Source organism: Stomoxys calcitrans, chromosome 1 (assembly GCF_963082655.1).
Source record: "Stomoxys calcitrans chromosome 1, idStoCalc2.1, whole genome shotgun sequence".
NCBI lineage: Eukaryota > Metazoa > Arthropoda > Insecta > Diptera > Muscidae > Stomoxys > Stomoxys calcitrans.
The window spans coordinates 141,779,294-141,796,843 of NC_081552.1; the positions used below are offsets into that span (position 1 = coordinate 141,779,294).

A 17,550-nucleotide genomic window follows, 5' to 3' on the forward strand; every position below is an offset into this window, starting at 1 on the left:
TTGACTTTAATCGACGTCATGCATTGAGCAAACCTTTTCCTCCTTTCCTGCGGAGCACTCTGGCGGTGAATGCTCGAATACCATTGCTAGAGAATTTCATCACTCTGGCGGTAGTGTGATAAACATCTCTCTTCGAAACAAACATGCCTTTTCCCTTTGTATACATGGCTACATTTCAATGCCTCTAATTTTTTGGCCTATTCTAGAACTAACATACAGAACTGTTCAATCTCTGTGAACAGTGCAGTTGGCTAAAGATGAGCTTTTTTAATATTTCTGCGACTTTAACAGAAAGCCTTTCACATCGTATCCACATGTTGATTACTGCTGTTACCCAAACACAAGGCAGATGTAAGAGTCGACGTTGCAACCCCATTTAGTTGCCGCCTGTTATCTCGACCAAACGAACCATAAAGCGGTAGTTGCGTATACGCGCCGGGTGTTTGTGTTGTCGTATTGCCGCTTTCATACCGCTTTTATTGATATTCTTCCCCTAGAGTGATGGTGCCAATTATTAATATTCGTCGCAGGCTATCACCAGTGGTAGCCAATGCAAGTGTAACAGAATTTCAACAAAACTAACGAAGTTCATTAGAATTGAATTAAACAAATTATTACCGTATAAAATCTGAGTAACCGCAGACATAGTAACTGTGTGTTTGTGTATTCAAATGTGTGTTCGGGTAAACAAAAATATTTGTCGCCAGATAAAAAGCCAAAGTACAAGAATATTTGAATTAATTAAAAAAATAACCAACAACAATTCCAAAAGCATCAGCAAATAACTACCAGTGCCTTTTATCCAGCACCCAGCGTGAACCAAAAATACTACCGGGGTGAAAATCACACACAAGCACACTCACTATGGGTCAGGTATAACCAATTCCGCTTGAAATTATGTATAAAATAAAAAAAAAAGTTGACACTTATGTAAATGTTACACTCTTCATCAGCAGGCTTAGTTGTACAGAGATGTATTAGGGGAGGTAATTATCATACGAAAGTGAGAAAACGTTTACAAATTCGTTTAACAGATCAATTTACAAAATATAAAATACGAGGCAACTGTGTCGTTTGTGGTTCATACACTCACCCCAAACTTCATCCAAACTTGAACTAAAAACCTTGCTTATTGGCTACTTTTTCATAAATTAAAAAACATCTCGAGGATAAATTATGGGATGAAATTGAGTGGATTCGTAAAATTCCGCGTCCACAATGCTACACATATTGGAAAACAGCCTTGCGTACGCAACGGTGAAATTATTTTTGAATAAGATTTAAAAGTAAGGAGGGTATTTTTAGATTTTTGTGAACGACCCATGGTCAATAAAGACGAAGGCTAAATTTAAAATTTTATTTTTACATATTCTATATCCCTTCATCCAATTGTGGATATGAATATGTCTGCATTCACGTCGTCATCCCCATTTAGGGCTTACATGTCCACTCATCTGGTGACTATTCTCGCGATATATAAAATCAAATAAACCACAATGTGTTTTCGCTACCACCCCGTCCGCCTGCCAAAGCATTTGGTTCCTATAGATGCAAAATATCTTGGAGGTGTAAACATACAAAACCTCCATTTCTAAGGCATACACTCATGGAAATAAAACTACCATTGGTACGAATGTTGCTATATTTTGGGCCCAGCAATTTCGAAATATTTCAGTGGCTTCCGAAATATTTCAAGTACTCTGTTTCTCTTTTCACCAAACAAAATAATACAAAACCAAGTACAAAAACAACCATCCACTTTGGATAGCACTTGTCAAGTCATTTGCACGGTTTCTCTTTAATGACAAAAACTTAAAAAGGATAATGGGAGGCTATTCCATGGGGGTTTTTCTTATATATATGGATAAAAATGGCTTCCTGTAAGCGCTTAAAAAATCAAATCGGAAGACCAGTTTGTATAGGAGTTATATCAGGTTAAAGATGGTCATAACAAAAATCAAAGAGCCAAATCGGATAAGAATTGTGCCCACTAAAGGCGCACGAAATAAATTTGAACGATCGGTTTATAAATAAGAAATATGCATGAGAAGCTGTTGTAGGTGGCAAAAGTCATCATGCAAAATTTCAGCCAAATCGGGTTAATATGCGCCCTCAGGAGGTTGAGTTATAATCGGGAGATTGATTGATATCAGAGCAATAATTAAATACAACCGACCTATGTACATCCATAAGAAAAATTTGTCCAAAATTTCGAGCGGCTGCCTTTACTCATTTGAAAGTTAAAGTTCTTTCGACAGACGGATGGACATGGTATGTAGCGTTTTGTTACGAACACCAACATCCATACCAATTATTATTTAAATCGGTGCATGGCGTGATGTAACTTCCATATGAACCGATCTCCCGATTTGACTTTTTCAAACTATGCAAGGCGTAATTATTATCCGATTTGGCTGCAGTTATGCACGTGGTATTTAATAGGTTTATATGAGAGCTATAGCTAAATGCATATAATTCTGAACCAATTTTGATGGACTTCGGCGGATGTTTTCAGATGGGTTATTGAAATCCTCGTCTCAAATTTCGAGGAAAGCAAATATGTTAAAAGTATTATAACTACGGTTGACAAATGACAACAAATTGCCCAAAATCGGACGAACATACATATGGGAGCGACATCTAATTCTGAATCGATATAGACCAAACTTCTTAGATATTGTGGTAGTCATCGAGGAAAGCGTTGTGCATAATTTTGGCAAGATTGTTCAATAAATGCGGTGGCTTTAGAAGTGAAATATTAAGAGTCATAAGAAAATCCTTCTTGCCAAACTTCAACAGAATCGGTTAACAACTGAACACGTTAATGCAATACGAACATCTGGGGAGCTATATGTAAATCTGAACCGATTTCGACCAATCGTAATGGATATTGTGAAAGTCAATATATATATATATATATATATATATATATATATATATATATATATATATATATATATATATATATACATATATATATATATATATATATATATATATATATATATATATATATATATATATATATATATATATATATATATATATATATATATATATATATATATATATATATATATATATATATATATATATTTATATTTATATTTATATATACAGCCCCCCTAGGTACCCCATCCGAAATTTGGATACCAAATTTTTGTTTTTAGGCTACTATATGAGAGCACACAAAATTTCGCTTAAATCGCACCCCCCATCTCTGAGATCTGGCGTTTCTGAAAATTAGGGTAAGGGGGAGGGTCCGCCCCCCTACAGATATCAAAAAATGTATTACCCTATTTTCACCACGGAGTCATTATGCACCATCTGTGAAAATTTCAAGAAAATCGGTTTAGCCGTTTCTGAGTCTATAAGGAACGCACAAACATACAAACAAACAAACCTACAAACAAACACAAATTGAATTTTATATATACGGGTCACTGCTACTTGGACCTCAATCTGACTACGAGGTAAACATTCTATACCATCATCAGGGATTGGTTCTGCGGTATCCTCTTCGCCGCCAACGTCGGACACTAGCAGTTGGGTAAAATGTTCTTTCCATATCCTCAGCATGTTACCTATGTCAGTTACCAGATTTCCTTCTTTGTCTCTGCAGGAGAATGTGCCTGCACCAAAGCCATCGGTTTGATGTTTAATTCTTTGGTAGAATTTCCGGACTTGATTCTGACTCCTGTACATCTCAATTCGCTCACACTCACATCTTTCCATTTCCTTTTTCTTTCTGCGGAATAGACGTTTCTCTGACGTCTACGTTTCCACTGAATGTCTACTTTCCATAATAGTTTTTCTTTAAATTGAGGTGCAAAAGGCCATGCCAGTCATGTGCACATTAATAGAGCAATAACGCAAAATGCGATCGAGGTCAGCCGCATTTCGAAATGTATACCATTGGATGTATCAGGTAGCTTCTTTACAGAAATATTCCACAAATTAAAATCATCTCTGCTTAACAAATTTCTAAAAAAATGTCCAAAGTACTTAAAACAAGTAACAGGCACACATTAAAAATAGCATAACATTTTTCTTCAGCAGATTTTGTTTGCTGATTTAGCTGACCAAAATGTTTGCTAATTCAGCAGTAATTACTGCTTTCCTATTTTCAGCAGACAAAAACTGCTGTTTTATCAAACATTTTTGCTGTTTTGGATAACAAATTTGGTTGAGTGTAGTGTTTTGTACGACTACATGCATGCTTATTATTATTTAAAATGGTATGTACATTGCCTGATTAACTTCCATACGAACTGACTTCCCAAATTGAGTTTCAGACTCTGGAGGTTATCCGATTTGGCTGCAGTTATGCTCGTTGTATTTTACATGACTTCTAACAATAGTGCCAAGTACAGTCCAAATCAGATCTATGTAAACTGGTCTCCCGATTTGACTTCTTGAGCCTTCTACGGGTCGCAATCATAATCCGATTTGGCAGAGATTTTGTACCGGGTATTTGTTATGATATCCAACAACCACAAGTACGGTTCATATCGATTACTCTATATTGCTCCTTTAAATATAAATATATAAATATAAATCGATCTCCTTGTTTGATAATTCACTCAAGGAACTTGGCAGATGCGATCCATTGTAGAGGATTTATAATGTTCGACCCGGCCGAACTTAATGCTCGCTTACTTGTTTTTATGCGAAGGACTGTAAACAATTGGAAACAATAATTAATAATTAATCAATTAATTAGTAAATGAGTTTATATAACTAAACTATTAGCGTTCAAGTTTTTAATGATGATAAATACACTGAAAAAAAGGAATACCTTATTTTCTAGTAAAAAATGGAAAATTTCTTACACCTTATGAAAATTTTCTCTTATGTTATGAAAATTTACTTAGGTTAGGTTAGGATTAAGTGGCAGTCTGCAATCAGACTCACTTAGACGTTTTCGTCCATTTTGTTGCCACAGGAACAGAAGAAGGAAGACGCCTTCTAGTTCCTACCGTTGAACCATCCAGATCGCTTTAAAAAGCCCAGTAACTTGCGAATGTTCACATCCGATAAATCAGACTGATTCTCAAAGAAATGAGAACCTAAAATGGAACTCTTTCTAACCGCTAGCGCGGGACAGACACACAGAAGGTGTTCTAGGGTAGGGTATTTTTAGATTTTTGTGAACGACCCATGGTCAATAAAGACGAAGGCTAAATTTAAAATTTTATTTTTACATATTCTATATCCCTTCATCCAATTGTGGATATGAATATGTCTGCATTCACGTCGTCATTCCCATTTAGGGCTTACATGTCCACTCATCTGGTGACTATTCTCGCGATATATAAAATCAAATAAACCACAATGTGTTTTCGCTACCACCCCGTCCGCCTGCCAAAGCATTGGGTTCCTATAGATGCAAAATATCTTGGAGGTGTAAACATACAAAACCTCCATTTCTAAGGCATACACTCATGGAAATAAAACTACCATTGGTACGAATGTTGCTATATTTTGGGCCCAGCAATTTCGAAATATTTCAGTGGCTTCCGAAATATTTCAAGTACTCTGTTTCTCTTTTCACCAAACAAAATAATACAAAACCAAGTACAAAAACAACCATCCACTTTGGATAGCACTTGTCAAGTCATTTGCACGGTTTCTCTTTAATGACAAAAACTTAAAAAGGATAATGGAAGGCTATTCCATGGGGGTTTTTCTTATATATATGGATAAAAATGGCTTCCTGTAAGCGCTTAAAAATCAAATCGGAAGACCAGTTTGTATAGGAGTTATATCAGGTTAAAGATGGTCATAACAAAAATCAAAGAGCCAAATCGGATAAGAATTGTGCCCACTAAAGGCGCACGAAATAAATTTGAACGATCGGTTTATAAATAAGAAATATGCATGAGAAGCTGTTGTAGGTGGCAAAAGTCATCATGCAAAATTTCAGCCAAATCGGGTTAATATGCGCCCTCAGGAGGTTGAGTTATAATCGGGAGATTGATTGATATCAGAGCAATAATTAAATACAACCGACCTATGTACATCCATAAGAAAAATTTGTCCAAAATTTCGAGCGGCTGCCTTTACTCATTTGAAAGTTAAAGTTCTTTCGACAGACGGATGGACATGGTATGTAGCGTTTTGTTACGAACACCAACATCCATACCAATTATTATTTAAATCGGTGCATGGCGTGATGTAACTTCCATACGAACCGATCTCCCGATTTGACTTTTTCAAACTATGCAAGGCGTAATTATTATCCGATTTGGCTGCAGTTATGCACGTGGTATTTAATAGGTTTATATGAGAGCTATAGCTAAATGCATATAATTCTGAACCAATTTTGATGGACTTCGGCGGATGTTTTCAGATGGGTTATTGAAATCCTCGTCTCAAATTTCGAGGAAAGCAAATATGTTAAAAGTATTATAACTACGGTTGACAAATGACAACAAATTGCCCAAAATCGGACGAACATACATATGGGAGCGACATCTAATTCTGAATCGATATAGACCAAACTTCTTAGATATTGTGGTAGTCATCGAGGAAAGCGTTGTGCATAATTTTGGCAAGATTGGTCAATAAATGCGGTGGCTTTAGAAGTGAAATATTAAGAGTCATAAGAAAATCCTTCTTGCCAAACTTCAACAGAATCGGTTAACAAATGAACACGTTAATGCAATGCGAACATCTGGGGAGCTATATGTAAATCTGAACCGATTTCGACCAATCGTAATGGATAATGTGAAAGTCAATATATATATGTGAAAGTATATATATATATATATATATATATATATATATATATATATATATATATATATATATATATATATATATATATATATATATATATATATATATATATACAGCGGTCAAAAAAAGTATTCATCATTAGCAAAATTGATAATAAATTCACTTATTTTGGGTAATTGACGAAAATTTAAAGTAAACAAATAATGCAGTTTTATGCAATAGTTTATTTTTCGTAATATGTTTTAAAATAAATTCAAAAAATAAATTTAATTAGCGCAAAAAATGCAATTTTATATAATAACACCAAAAACAGAACAAAAAAAGTATTCATCATTGATGTGCTATCATCAAAGTCAAATTCAAATATTATTTGGGAATCCCCCTTTTCTGTTTTATTTAGTAAAGGAGGCTTTGCCCTTGACAGCAAATATTTAATTTCATTGAAAATATAGTTTTTGTCAAAATGGGTCGTAAGCAAAACGAGGTTTCTGATGAGGTAAAAGTTTTGATAATAAAACACCACAGGAATGGTTTAACTCAAAAAACTATCAGTGAAATATTAAATAGACCACGATCTACTATACAATCCATCATCAGAAAGTGGACAGAAACGAAAACTGTTGACAATAAACCAAGATCTGGTCGACCAAAAGCACTTTCAGTTGGAGATGTGCGTTGGCTAGTGCGGCAAGTTCAGAAAACTCCGAAGACAAATGCGACCATTCTTCGTAAAAACACTATGGAATATTTAGGGAAGGAAGTTACTACACAAACAATTCGAAATACACTCAAAAGGCATAGTTACAGAGGAAGAACTGCACGTAAGAAGCCCTTTATAAATAAAATAAACCGAGTGAAAAGGCTAAACTTCGCAAAAATGTATGTAAAACAGCCCGAATCATTTTGGAAAACAGTCATTTTTGCAGACGAGAGCAAGTTTAATCTTTTTGGGTGCGATGGAAAGGTCATAGTGTACAGAAAACCAAATACAGAGCTTGAAGAACGAAACACAGTTGCTACTGTAAAACATGGTGGAGGTGGTTTAATGGTTTGGGGGTGTATGGCGGCTTCAGGAGCGGGAAATCTTGAAATTATTAATGGAGTAATGGATCATAAGTATTACATTGACATTTTAAAGAGGAATTTAAAAGATAGTGCTGTAAAACTTGGGCTTGGTAATAACTTTCAATATTATCAAGATAATGACCCCAAACATTCTGCTTTAAATACCGAGATGTGGATGCTGTATAACTGCCCCAAAGTCATTAAAACTCCTCCTCAAAGTCCCGACTTGAACCCAATTGAACATCTTTGGGAACATCTCGAACGCAAATTGAGAACGCGCAATTTTTCGAGCAAGAGTCAAATGCAACAGGTGATAATGGAGGAATGGACTAATATAGACCAAAATATAACCGCTAAATTAGTCCAATCGATGTCAAACCGTTTAAAAGAAGTTATAAGACGCGGTGGTCGAATAACAAAGTATTAATTTTTTTAAATTATGTTATTTATTTTTTTGTTTTTTTGCAATGATGAATACTTTTTTTGTTTAATTTTTTGTGTTCAGCTGTAAAATGACCCTTTTTGTTCCAATAAATACTATTTTTTTCTTTAAAAACAATGAAATTGTGTACATATATATCACACAAGCACTACTGCATCATTAGTTTAATATGTTTTTATTCCAATTGTCCTTTGTAGACTTATTAAAAAAAAAACATTGAATGATGAATACTTTTTTTGACCGCTGTATATATATATTTATATTTATATATACAGCCCCCCTAGGTACCCCATCCGAAATTTGGATACCAAATTTTTGTTTTTAGGCTACTATATGAGAGCACACAAAATTTCGCTTAAATCGCACCCCCCATCTCTGAGATCTGGCGTTTCTGAAAATTAGGGTAAGGGGGAGGGTCCGTCCCCCTACAGATATCAAAAAATGTATTACCCTATTTTCACCACGGAGTCATTATGCACCATCTGTGAAAATTTCAAGAAAATCGGTTCAGCCGTTTCTGAGTCTATAAGGAACGCACAAACATACAAACAAACAAACCTACAAACAAACACAAATTGAATTTTATATATACGGGTCACTGCTACTTGGACCTCAATCTGACTAGGAGGTAAACATTCTATACCATCATCAGGGATTGGTTCTGCGGTATCCTCTTCGCCGCCAACGTCGGACACTAGCAGTTGGGTAAAATGTTCTTTCCATATCTTCAGCATGTTACCTATGTCAGTTACCAGATTTCCTTCTTTGTCTCTGCAGGAGAATGTGCCTGCACCAAAGCCATCGGTTTGATGTTTAATTCTTTGGTAGAATTTCCGGACTTGATTCTGACTCCTGTACATCTCAATTCGCTCACACTCACATCTTTCCATTTCCTTTTTCTTTCTGCGGAATAGACGTTTCTCTGACGTCTACGTTTCCACTGAATGTCTACTTTCCATAATAGTTTTTCTTTAAATTGAGGTGCAAAAGGCCATGCCAGTCATGTGCACATTAATGGAGCAATAACGCAAAATGCGATCGAGGTCAGCCGCATTTCGAAATGTATACCATTGGATGTATCAGGTAGCTTCTTTACAGAAATATTCCACAAATTAAAATCATCTCTGCTTAACAAATTTCTAAAAAAATGTCCAAAGTACTTAAAACAAGTAACAGGCACACATTAAAAATAGCATAACATTTTTCTTCAGCAGATTTTGTTTGCTGATTTAGCTGACCAAAATGTTTGCTAATTCAGCAGTAATTACTGCTTTCCCATTTTCAGCAGACAAAAACTGCTGTTTTATCAAACATTTTTGCTGTTTTGGATAACAAATTTGGTTGAGTGTAGTGTTTTGTACGACTACATGCATGCTTATTATTATTTAAAATGGTATGTACATTGCCTGATTAACTTCCATACGAACTGACTTCCCAAATTGAGTTTCAGACTCTGGAGGTTATCCGATTTGGCTGCAGTTATGCTCGTTGTATTTTACATGACTTCTAACAATAGTGCCAAGTACAGTCCAAATCAGATCTATGTAAACTGGTCTCCCGATTTGACTTCTTGAGCCTTCTACGGGTCGCAATCATAATCCGATTTGGCAGAGATTTTGTACCGGGTATTTGTTATGATATCCAACAACCACAAGTACGGTTCATATCGATTACTCTATATTGCTCCTTTAAATATAAATATATAAATATAAATCGATCTCCTTGTTTGATAATTCACTCAAGGAACTTGGCAGATGCGATCCATTGTAGAGGATTTATAATGTTCGACCCGGCCGAACTTAATGCTCGCTTACTTGTTTTTATGCGAAGGACTGTAAACAATTGGAAACAATAATTAATAATTAATCAATTAATTAGTAAATGAGTTTATATAACTAAACTATTAGCGTTCAAGTTTTTAATGATGATAAATACACTGAAAAAAAGGAATACCTTATTTTCTAGTAAAAAATGTAAAATTTCTTACACCTTATGAAAATTTTCTCTTATGTTATGAAAATTTACTTAGGTTAGGTTAGGATTAAGTGGCAGTCTGCAATCAGACTCACTTAGACGTTTTCGTCCATTTTGTTGCCACAGGAACAGAAGAAGGAAGACGCCTTCTAGTTCCTACCGTTGAACCATCCAGATCGCTTTAAAAAGCCCAGTAACTTGCGAATGTTCACGTCCGATAAATCAGACTGATTCTCAAAGAAATGAGAACCTAAAATGGAACTCTTTCTAACCGCTAGCGCGGGACAGACACACAGAAGGTGTTCTATAGTCTCTTCTTCTTCGATGTGCACACAGCTTCTGCAAAAGTCGTTGCTGGCAACCTTCAGTCTGTCAGCATGTTTTCCGATTAGACAGTGACATCTCATGACGGACACAATGACGGAGATGTCTGTTCTAGCCAATGACAGCAAAGCGGTAGACCTCTTCAGTCTAGTCTAGATTAGGCAACATAGTTTTGGAATGCTCACAGCCCCCTCTGTGACAATATATCACTCGTTGTCCTTCGGGAGTGGTCTTGAAAACTTAGCTTACATGTCGCTAGAGGCATGCCCACAGATTCCAGTGTCCCTGGAATGTGTATGGTAGTTCCTAGTCTCGCTAGCTCGTCCGATTTACAATTCTCTGGGAAATCTCTGTGGCCCGGCACACAGAACAGGTGAATTTTGAACTGTTCGGCCATCTCGTTGAGAGATTTGCGACAGTCGGGGGCGGTTTTTGTGTTCAGAAATACGTTTTCCAGGGATTTAATGGCTGCCTGGCTGTCTGAGAAGATTTTTTTGCCAATCGTCGTAATGACATTATATCTTAGCCATTCCACCACTTCCTTAATTGCAAGGATCTCCGCTCGATACACACTGCAGTGGTCAGGTAACCTAGATCTTAAGAGTACACCCAAAGCCCACATGGTCGTCTATGTAACTTCTATCACCAGGGATGTCATAGCTCCAATCGGTTCTATCAGGAATAGTGGTACAAAAGTTCAATTTCCTGTCTAGCAAAACACCCATGTATTTTGCTCTCTCAGAAAATGGAACATTCTCTCCTGCCAAGGAGACAGGTTCTACTGTAGGCAACTTGAATCTCCTGCTGAAAAGAACTACTTTTGCCTTGCATGGACTTATACCTAGACGTAAGCCCACTTCGCTGTTGCACCTAGAACTTCCTGAAGTATATCTCTTGATTGCTGGGAAACTTCCTCCTAAACGCTAATTGCCACGTCATCAGCATACAACACAATAATACAATATATTGTTAATGGCTATATTCCAAAGTAGAGGAGACAGTACACCTCGTTGAGGTGTTCCTCTACTGACCCATCTCTTTAGATCCACAGATCCGAAGCCTGCCGTAATGCATCTTTTATTAAGTAAGTTATTAATAAACGTTCTTGCGGTAGAGTTGATGATTGATGTCCAACTCCTTCATGATTGATGTCGGTTTTACATTATTGAGAGCACTTTCAATGTCAAGAAATGCTACCATTGCATAATCCTTGACAGCGAGAGAACCCCTTTTTTGTAGCCGACTAGGTCGTGAAGGGCTGTTTCAGTAGATTTGCCTTTACTGTATGCATGTTGCTGCCGCGACAGGCGTTCTCCAGGGATCTTTGCCCTACGATGTGTTTCTATCAACATCTCAACAGACTTCAGCATTAAAGGACGAACATATTTCGCCTTCGTATGGTGAGGTTTTCCTGCTTTCGGAATGAAAATTAGCTTTATGGCTCAGACACAATTTCCCTAATAACCTCCGACGAAAGCATACCAGTGACAACCTCTTCTGGCGCCACTTTGTCCGTTGGAAAATTTCCATGGAAATGTGTATCAACGTGTACTTCTAGTGGTTATTCACTAGACATTGTCCATACATTCTCTGACTTCTGAATATACCCCACCGAAATAGGTCTCGAGGACAGAATATTTCTTAACCTAGAGGCCCCAGATGTATCCTCCACGGAGCTGGAGAATTCCACCTAGGATTTGTGCTGAGCTATTCTCAGCTCGCCCTTATATTTTCTTAGCTCAGCCTCATAGATGTCTCAATCGTGTGGTGCTCTTGTGTTTTTCGCTCTGTTGAAGTCAGTCCTTCCCTGGACCAACAAGCTCAGGGGTCCACGATGGCGATCGCTGTTTTCTCCTTGGCTTGGCATTAAGACATGCTGACATAAGCGAGTTATTCGGGGCTTTCGTGAACCGCTTGACCACTATGTCTATATCCTCCACAGTTTCCACTTCCTTTTCTGGTCTAGAAGGGATAGACGTGCAGATTTTGTGCCCAAATTTATCCCAATCCGCCTTTCTTTTGTTTAGCCGAGGGACCACTTCTGCAGTATTTTCCCCAAGGCTGAAACTAATATTACGAAGTTAAGAGAAGCTGTGGTCATCCAACACATCCCAGTCGCATATTCTTCCACTTATATCTTCCGATACAAAGGTAATATCTAGTACCTTCTGCCTGTTCCTGTTAATAAAGGTCGGTTTATCCCCTTTATTACAAATCGCCAGATTGTAACTTATAATATATTCAATAAGCAGCTCACCCCTTTTGTTGACATCCGAACTTCCCCATATCTGGTGATGTGCGTTAGCATCACTTCCTACAATGAGGCTCTTCTTCACTGCAGAAGCGGCTTCAACCAACAGCTTAAGGTTTGAAGGCGGCATCTCTGAATCGTGTGCCATATATAGGCAAGCCAGTCAGTATATGGACCGTACTATCGATTCAAATAAAGATTTTATGCATTTTTCTGAATTGTATGTGTTTTATACCCACCACCGTAGTATAGGGGGTATATTCATTAAGTCGTTCCATTTGCTACAACACCGACCCTACAAAGTATATATATTTCGGATCGTAGTAGAATTCTTAGATGATTTAACGATGCCCGTGTGTCTGCCCGTCCGTCTGTTGTAATCACTCTACAGGCTTCAAAAATTGAGATATTGAGCTGAAATTTGGCACAGATACGTATTTTTGATGCACGCTGATTAAGTTCTTGAACGGGCAAAGTCGGTGAATATTTAGATATAGCTGCTATATAGACCGATCTGCCGATAACGTGTCTAATGCCCATAAATGCTTTATTTTTTATCCGATTTCGGTGAAATTCGAAACAGTGAATAGCTTAAGGCTTCCTGACATCAGACCCAAATATACCCTGTACTACAGTGGTGGTGTAGGGTATAAAAACATAAAGTCATAAAAGAAATAGACGTGCAAATGTCAGGCACACTGGTTAAAAATTGCCAAATTGCCCCATCCAGTAACGTATATGTGAATGTCTATAGTACGCCATCACATAATATTACAAGAATTTGATGATCTTTGCTTTTTGAGACAGAACATGTATCCCGCCTATTAATATTTCAAACATAAGTGTAGAGAGAAGAGGACTTGAAAAAAACAATGTTTGATATGAATTATATTATATTTTTGTCGTTGTTTTGTTTCCTTGAAATTTTATGTTTTTTTTTTGGTATAAAATAAGGTTTGTGCAATAAATTGCCTGGATTTTCTGAAAAACATTTGTTTTCCCAATTTTGTTTAATGTAATCTAATCAACTAATACAATATTGTTTTAAAAATCTATTTTTCTTAAAAATTTCCCTTTAAAAAAGGGTGTAAAATTTACTGCCATGTGACAAAGTACGCAAAAAACTTCGCCTCACCATTTAAAGGTTTAGAAACGTACACACAAAGGATGAATTGATCAAAAGGCTTCGATTTTTGAGATGTAATCGACCATTTAAAGTACATTGTACTTATTTATTTCCGTCTTAAGAAATTTAGATTAGGTTAGGTTGAAAATAAGGTGCAAATATTTATCTGCCCCATGCCACTATAGACATACACCTAAGCCAGTATTCGGTTTGTTTTGTGCTCTAAAAACTAAAAAGGAACCTCGAAAAGCATATTTTAAGTTTGGAATTCCGTGCTACTTACAAAATCCTTAATTGTTTTCAATACCACTCCCCTAAGTTGGTTTATATCTGGTATCGTGTCGTATCGTGTCCACCCAAGTACCGGTGTCTGTGCCCATAACATAGGAAATTATCCAATTTTTCATCATCTTCCCCACATGCTTTCACTTGCCGCACCTATTTTGCATAAGTGAGCTCGTAGTCCAATGTGTCCTGTTAAGACACCAAAAGCTATACTGCCCTCCCTCTTACTTGATTTCAGTAATACCCTAGTCCTCTCACGATCCGGATTACTCAATATGATTTTCGTTGTCCCACCGACTCTTTCGTTTGTCGCTCGGACTGCGTCCACCGGAAAGGTTTCTGGTTAACCAAGTTTATCGACGGCAGTTCTCTGGCCTTCACTGCCAAATCGTCTACCCTTTCATTCCCCTTTACTCCGCTATGGACCGGCACCCAAACGATGCGGATTGTACCATCCTTAGAGAAGGCGTTAATCTCCTTCTTACACTTAAAGACTGTTCGTGACTTTACCATCCTGGTTATTGTTGCTCTTGTTGGCATTTTACTGTTCGTAAAGATGTTCACACTCGACGTCCTCACGTTAGTACCACGCCACCTCACGCATTCCATGATCGCACGGATCTCTGCCTTCAGGACCGTAATATGGTCAGGAAGTCTAAAACAGACCTCAGTTCCCGGGTTCTCAATGGAGACCCCCGGGCCCACTCTGTCCGCTAGCTTTTATCCATCCGTGATCTTCCAGACGGCAATAATAGGGTTCGGTCAATTCAAGACTGTGCCGCTGGCAGCAGTGCCTCGCACTCGACCTCTAGTGTCGTCTCAGGTATCCGATCGGAAAGCTCTTCCCTTCCTTCCAGGTTTCCTATCGTCGCCTCGATTATGCCGCAGTGGCTGCCTCACATTTAATCTGTAAGTCAATGGGTCGGATATCTAGAATAGTCTTTAGTGGCCTAACGGGCGTGGTCCTCATAGCGCCGCCTATGCCAAGATTAGACGTTCTCTGAACTTGTTGTATGGTTCTAACGTTGCACTGTTTCCCCAGTCCAGCAGTCCACCAAACTACTGCGGGTTAAGTAAGTATTGGTCTAATCACGCTTCTGTAGATTCAGTGGACTACCCTCGGATTCAGTTCCCATTTTGAGCCTACAGCCCGTCTACATAGTGCCCAATATCTCTGAGCTTTCTTAGTACGCTCTTGAATGTTACACTATCCAAGATCACACCTAAGTATTTGACCTTGTCAGATATCGAAGTCGGTTATTGAGCAAACGTGGCCCGTCAAATTGGCCCACCTTCGTCTTCCTCCTGAACTGGCATAGGGTTCTATTCTGTTTTATTAAAGAATTTCTTTATTTAGTATAAGCAAGTAAAAATGTGAATCAAATTGGGAATCATTTTCAGTCCCAGCTGAGTTACGTCAATAAGAAATATCTGCTTAAAACTTCCAGTCTGCACGGTCAAACGATATATTATATACTCTTGGTGACTTTAATCTGCCAGATTCTAAATGGATTGAAAGTCTTAATATTAACGATTTGTTACCCACTGAAATGAATGAGAGTACTGGAAATGCCTATAACTCATCTGGAGGATTCTTTGACCTCACATTTGTAAGTCATCTCCGCGATGTATTGCTTTTTCCTTTTGAATCCATTACCCGTCCAGAGGATACGTATCACCCAACTATAAACCTTCAGATCCCTCTACCGTTCCTTTCTAAATGTCCTAGGAAATCATATCAAGATAAGTCTGCATATTGCTTCCATAGACAGATTACGTTAAATTGAATTCACTTCTGATTTCAATGGACTGGAAATCTCTTCATTCAATGAATTCTTAAGATGAAATGCTATAAATGTTCTATCGTACTCTACGACACTGTGTATCAGAAACTGTTCCAAATAGAGTACCCTACCCTATTTCCGAATTCTTATCTATACACATAGATGTCCATAGTTTTTATGTTTCTACTGTGTTGGAAAACTTGAGATGCCTCAAAAGTATGACAGCTCCTGGGCCAGATGGAATCCCAGCATGTATACTGAAACATTGTGCGGAACATCTTGCACCCCCCATTTTTTCAAAATCGAAAATTGCCAAAAATTCTTCTGTTGCTGTGAAATTGGTAAAGATACCTCAAATTTTTATTCTGAAAATTGTGGTCGCTATTGGGTGCAGGAACTGACCCATCGGCGGTGCCATTTGGTTTTAAATTCAGAGCTCAACACACTATTTATAGGCCGATCCTAATCTTTTAAAGCATTCAAAGTGTGGTTGTCTTTACGAATAATATTTTAGTTTTATTGTTAAATTTCGGTGAATCAGCTTCAGTATTTTGATGAAATTATTTCATTTGGATTCATTTTTGCTCTCAAACTAGTTTTATGATTTCAACAAGTTATTGTTTATGTCGGGCTATTTGTTTTAAATTACTTTTTTTAAGTAAGCAAACTGATAACATTAAGGAGCTATAATTGTTAAATATTTGAAAAAAAATTCGGTCGATTTTAACGAAGATCCATCTTAATTCTGCTTAAATGATATCGCTAATTTCTTCTTCGACCTTTATTAAAATCAATCGAAAATCCGTTTCTGATGGTAAAGATTTTCCGTAAAAATTGCATCCAACTATTGCAGTATATGCTTATAAATTGCATCAAGTCTTCACAAGTCCTGAAATATTCCTAATTTATTGGAATGAAAGGTGAAGAACTAAAAATCAGAAACACCAAGAGATTTTTACGTTATTGCGGTTGTAAACTGTTTTCTTTCCTTGCCCACTAATTGATGTCAAAAGACCTAGAGGCAATCGAAAGTATAATAGAAAACTTGTCCTCATAGATAAAAGTCTGCAGACTAATTTTAATTTGACGCTTACTTAAGGTGGGTATTAAGTTCGTGTTTTACAGTGAAAATTTATATTTTTTACGATTATTTTTGTAGATAATAGATTTTGACGCAAAAAGACTTTCCGATTACATTCATTAGGGCATTCCCATTATTTATATATATTTTTTATACTTTAATAAAAGTGTTATGTTATTAGTGATATTTTTGTAGTTTTTCAATATAGTAATAGTGAAAAACATGGGTAGTTCAATACGAAACATCAACTTAATACAATTTGACGCATCGAACACATAAGGAAATTATTACTCGCAAAATCTTTTCACTGCAAAAAAATTTTCTTTTCTTTCTTGGAAGAGAATCAAAAAGGAACAAGTAAAAGCGTGCTAAGTTCGGCCGGTCCGAATCTTATATACCCTCCACCATGAATCGCATTTGTCGAGTTCTTTTCCCAGCATCTCTTTTTAGGCAAAAAAGGATATAAGAAAAGATTTA

General features: G+C 37.0%; 1 protein-coding gene across 2 annotated transcripts in view; it reads left to right on the forward strand.

The window, feature by feature from the left end:
* The first annotated feature begins 400 nt into the window (after positions 1-400).
* Positions 401-17,550, forward strand: part of LOC106094892 (adenylyl cyclase 78C) — a 384,230-nt gene continuing 367,080 nt past the window's right edge. Inside the window, exon 1 of one of the 2 annotated variants that reach the window (XM_059361192.1) lies at positions 401-986. The gene's annotated coding sequence lies outside the window, so the exon portion shown is untranslated. The remainder of the gene's footprint in view (positions 987-17,550) is intronic. The other variant, XM_059361191.1, reaches the window with a different exon arrangement.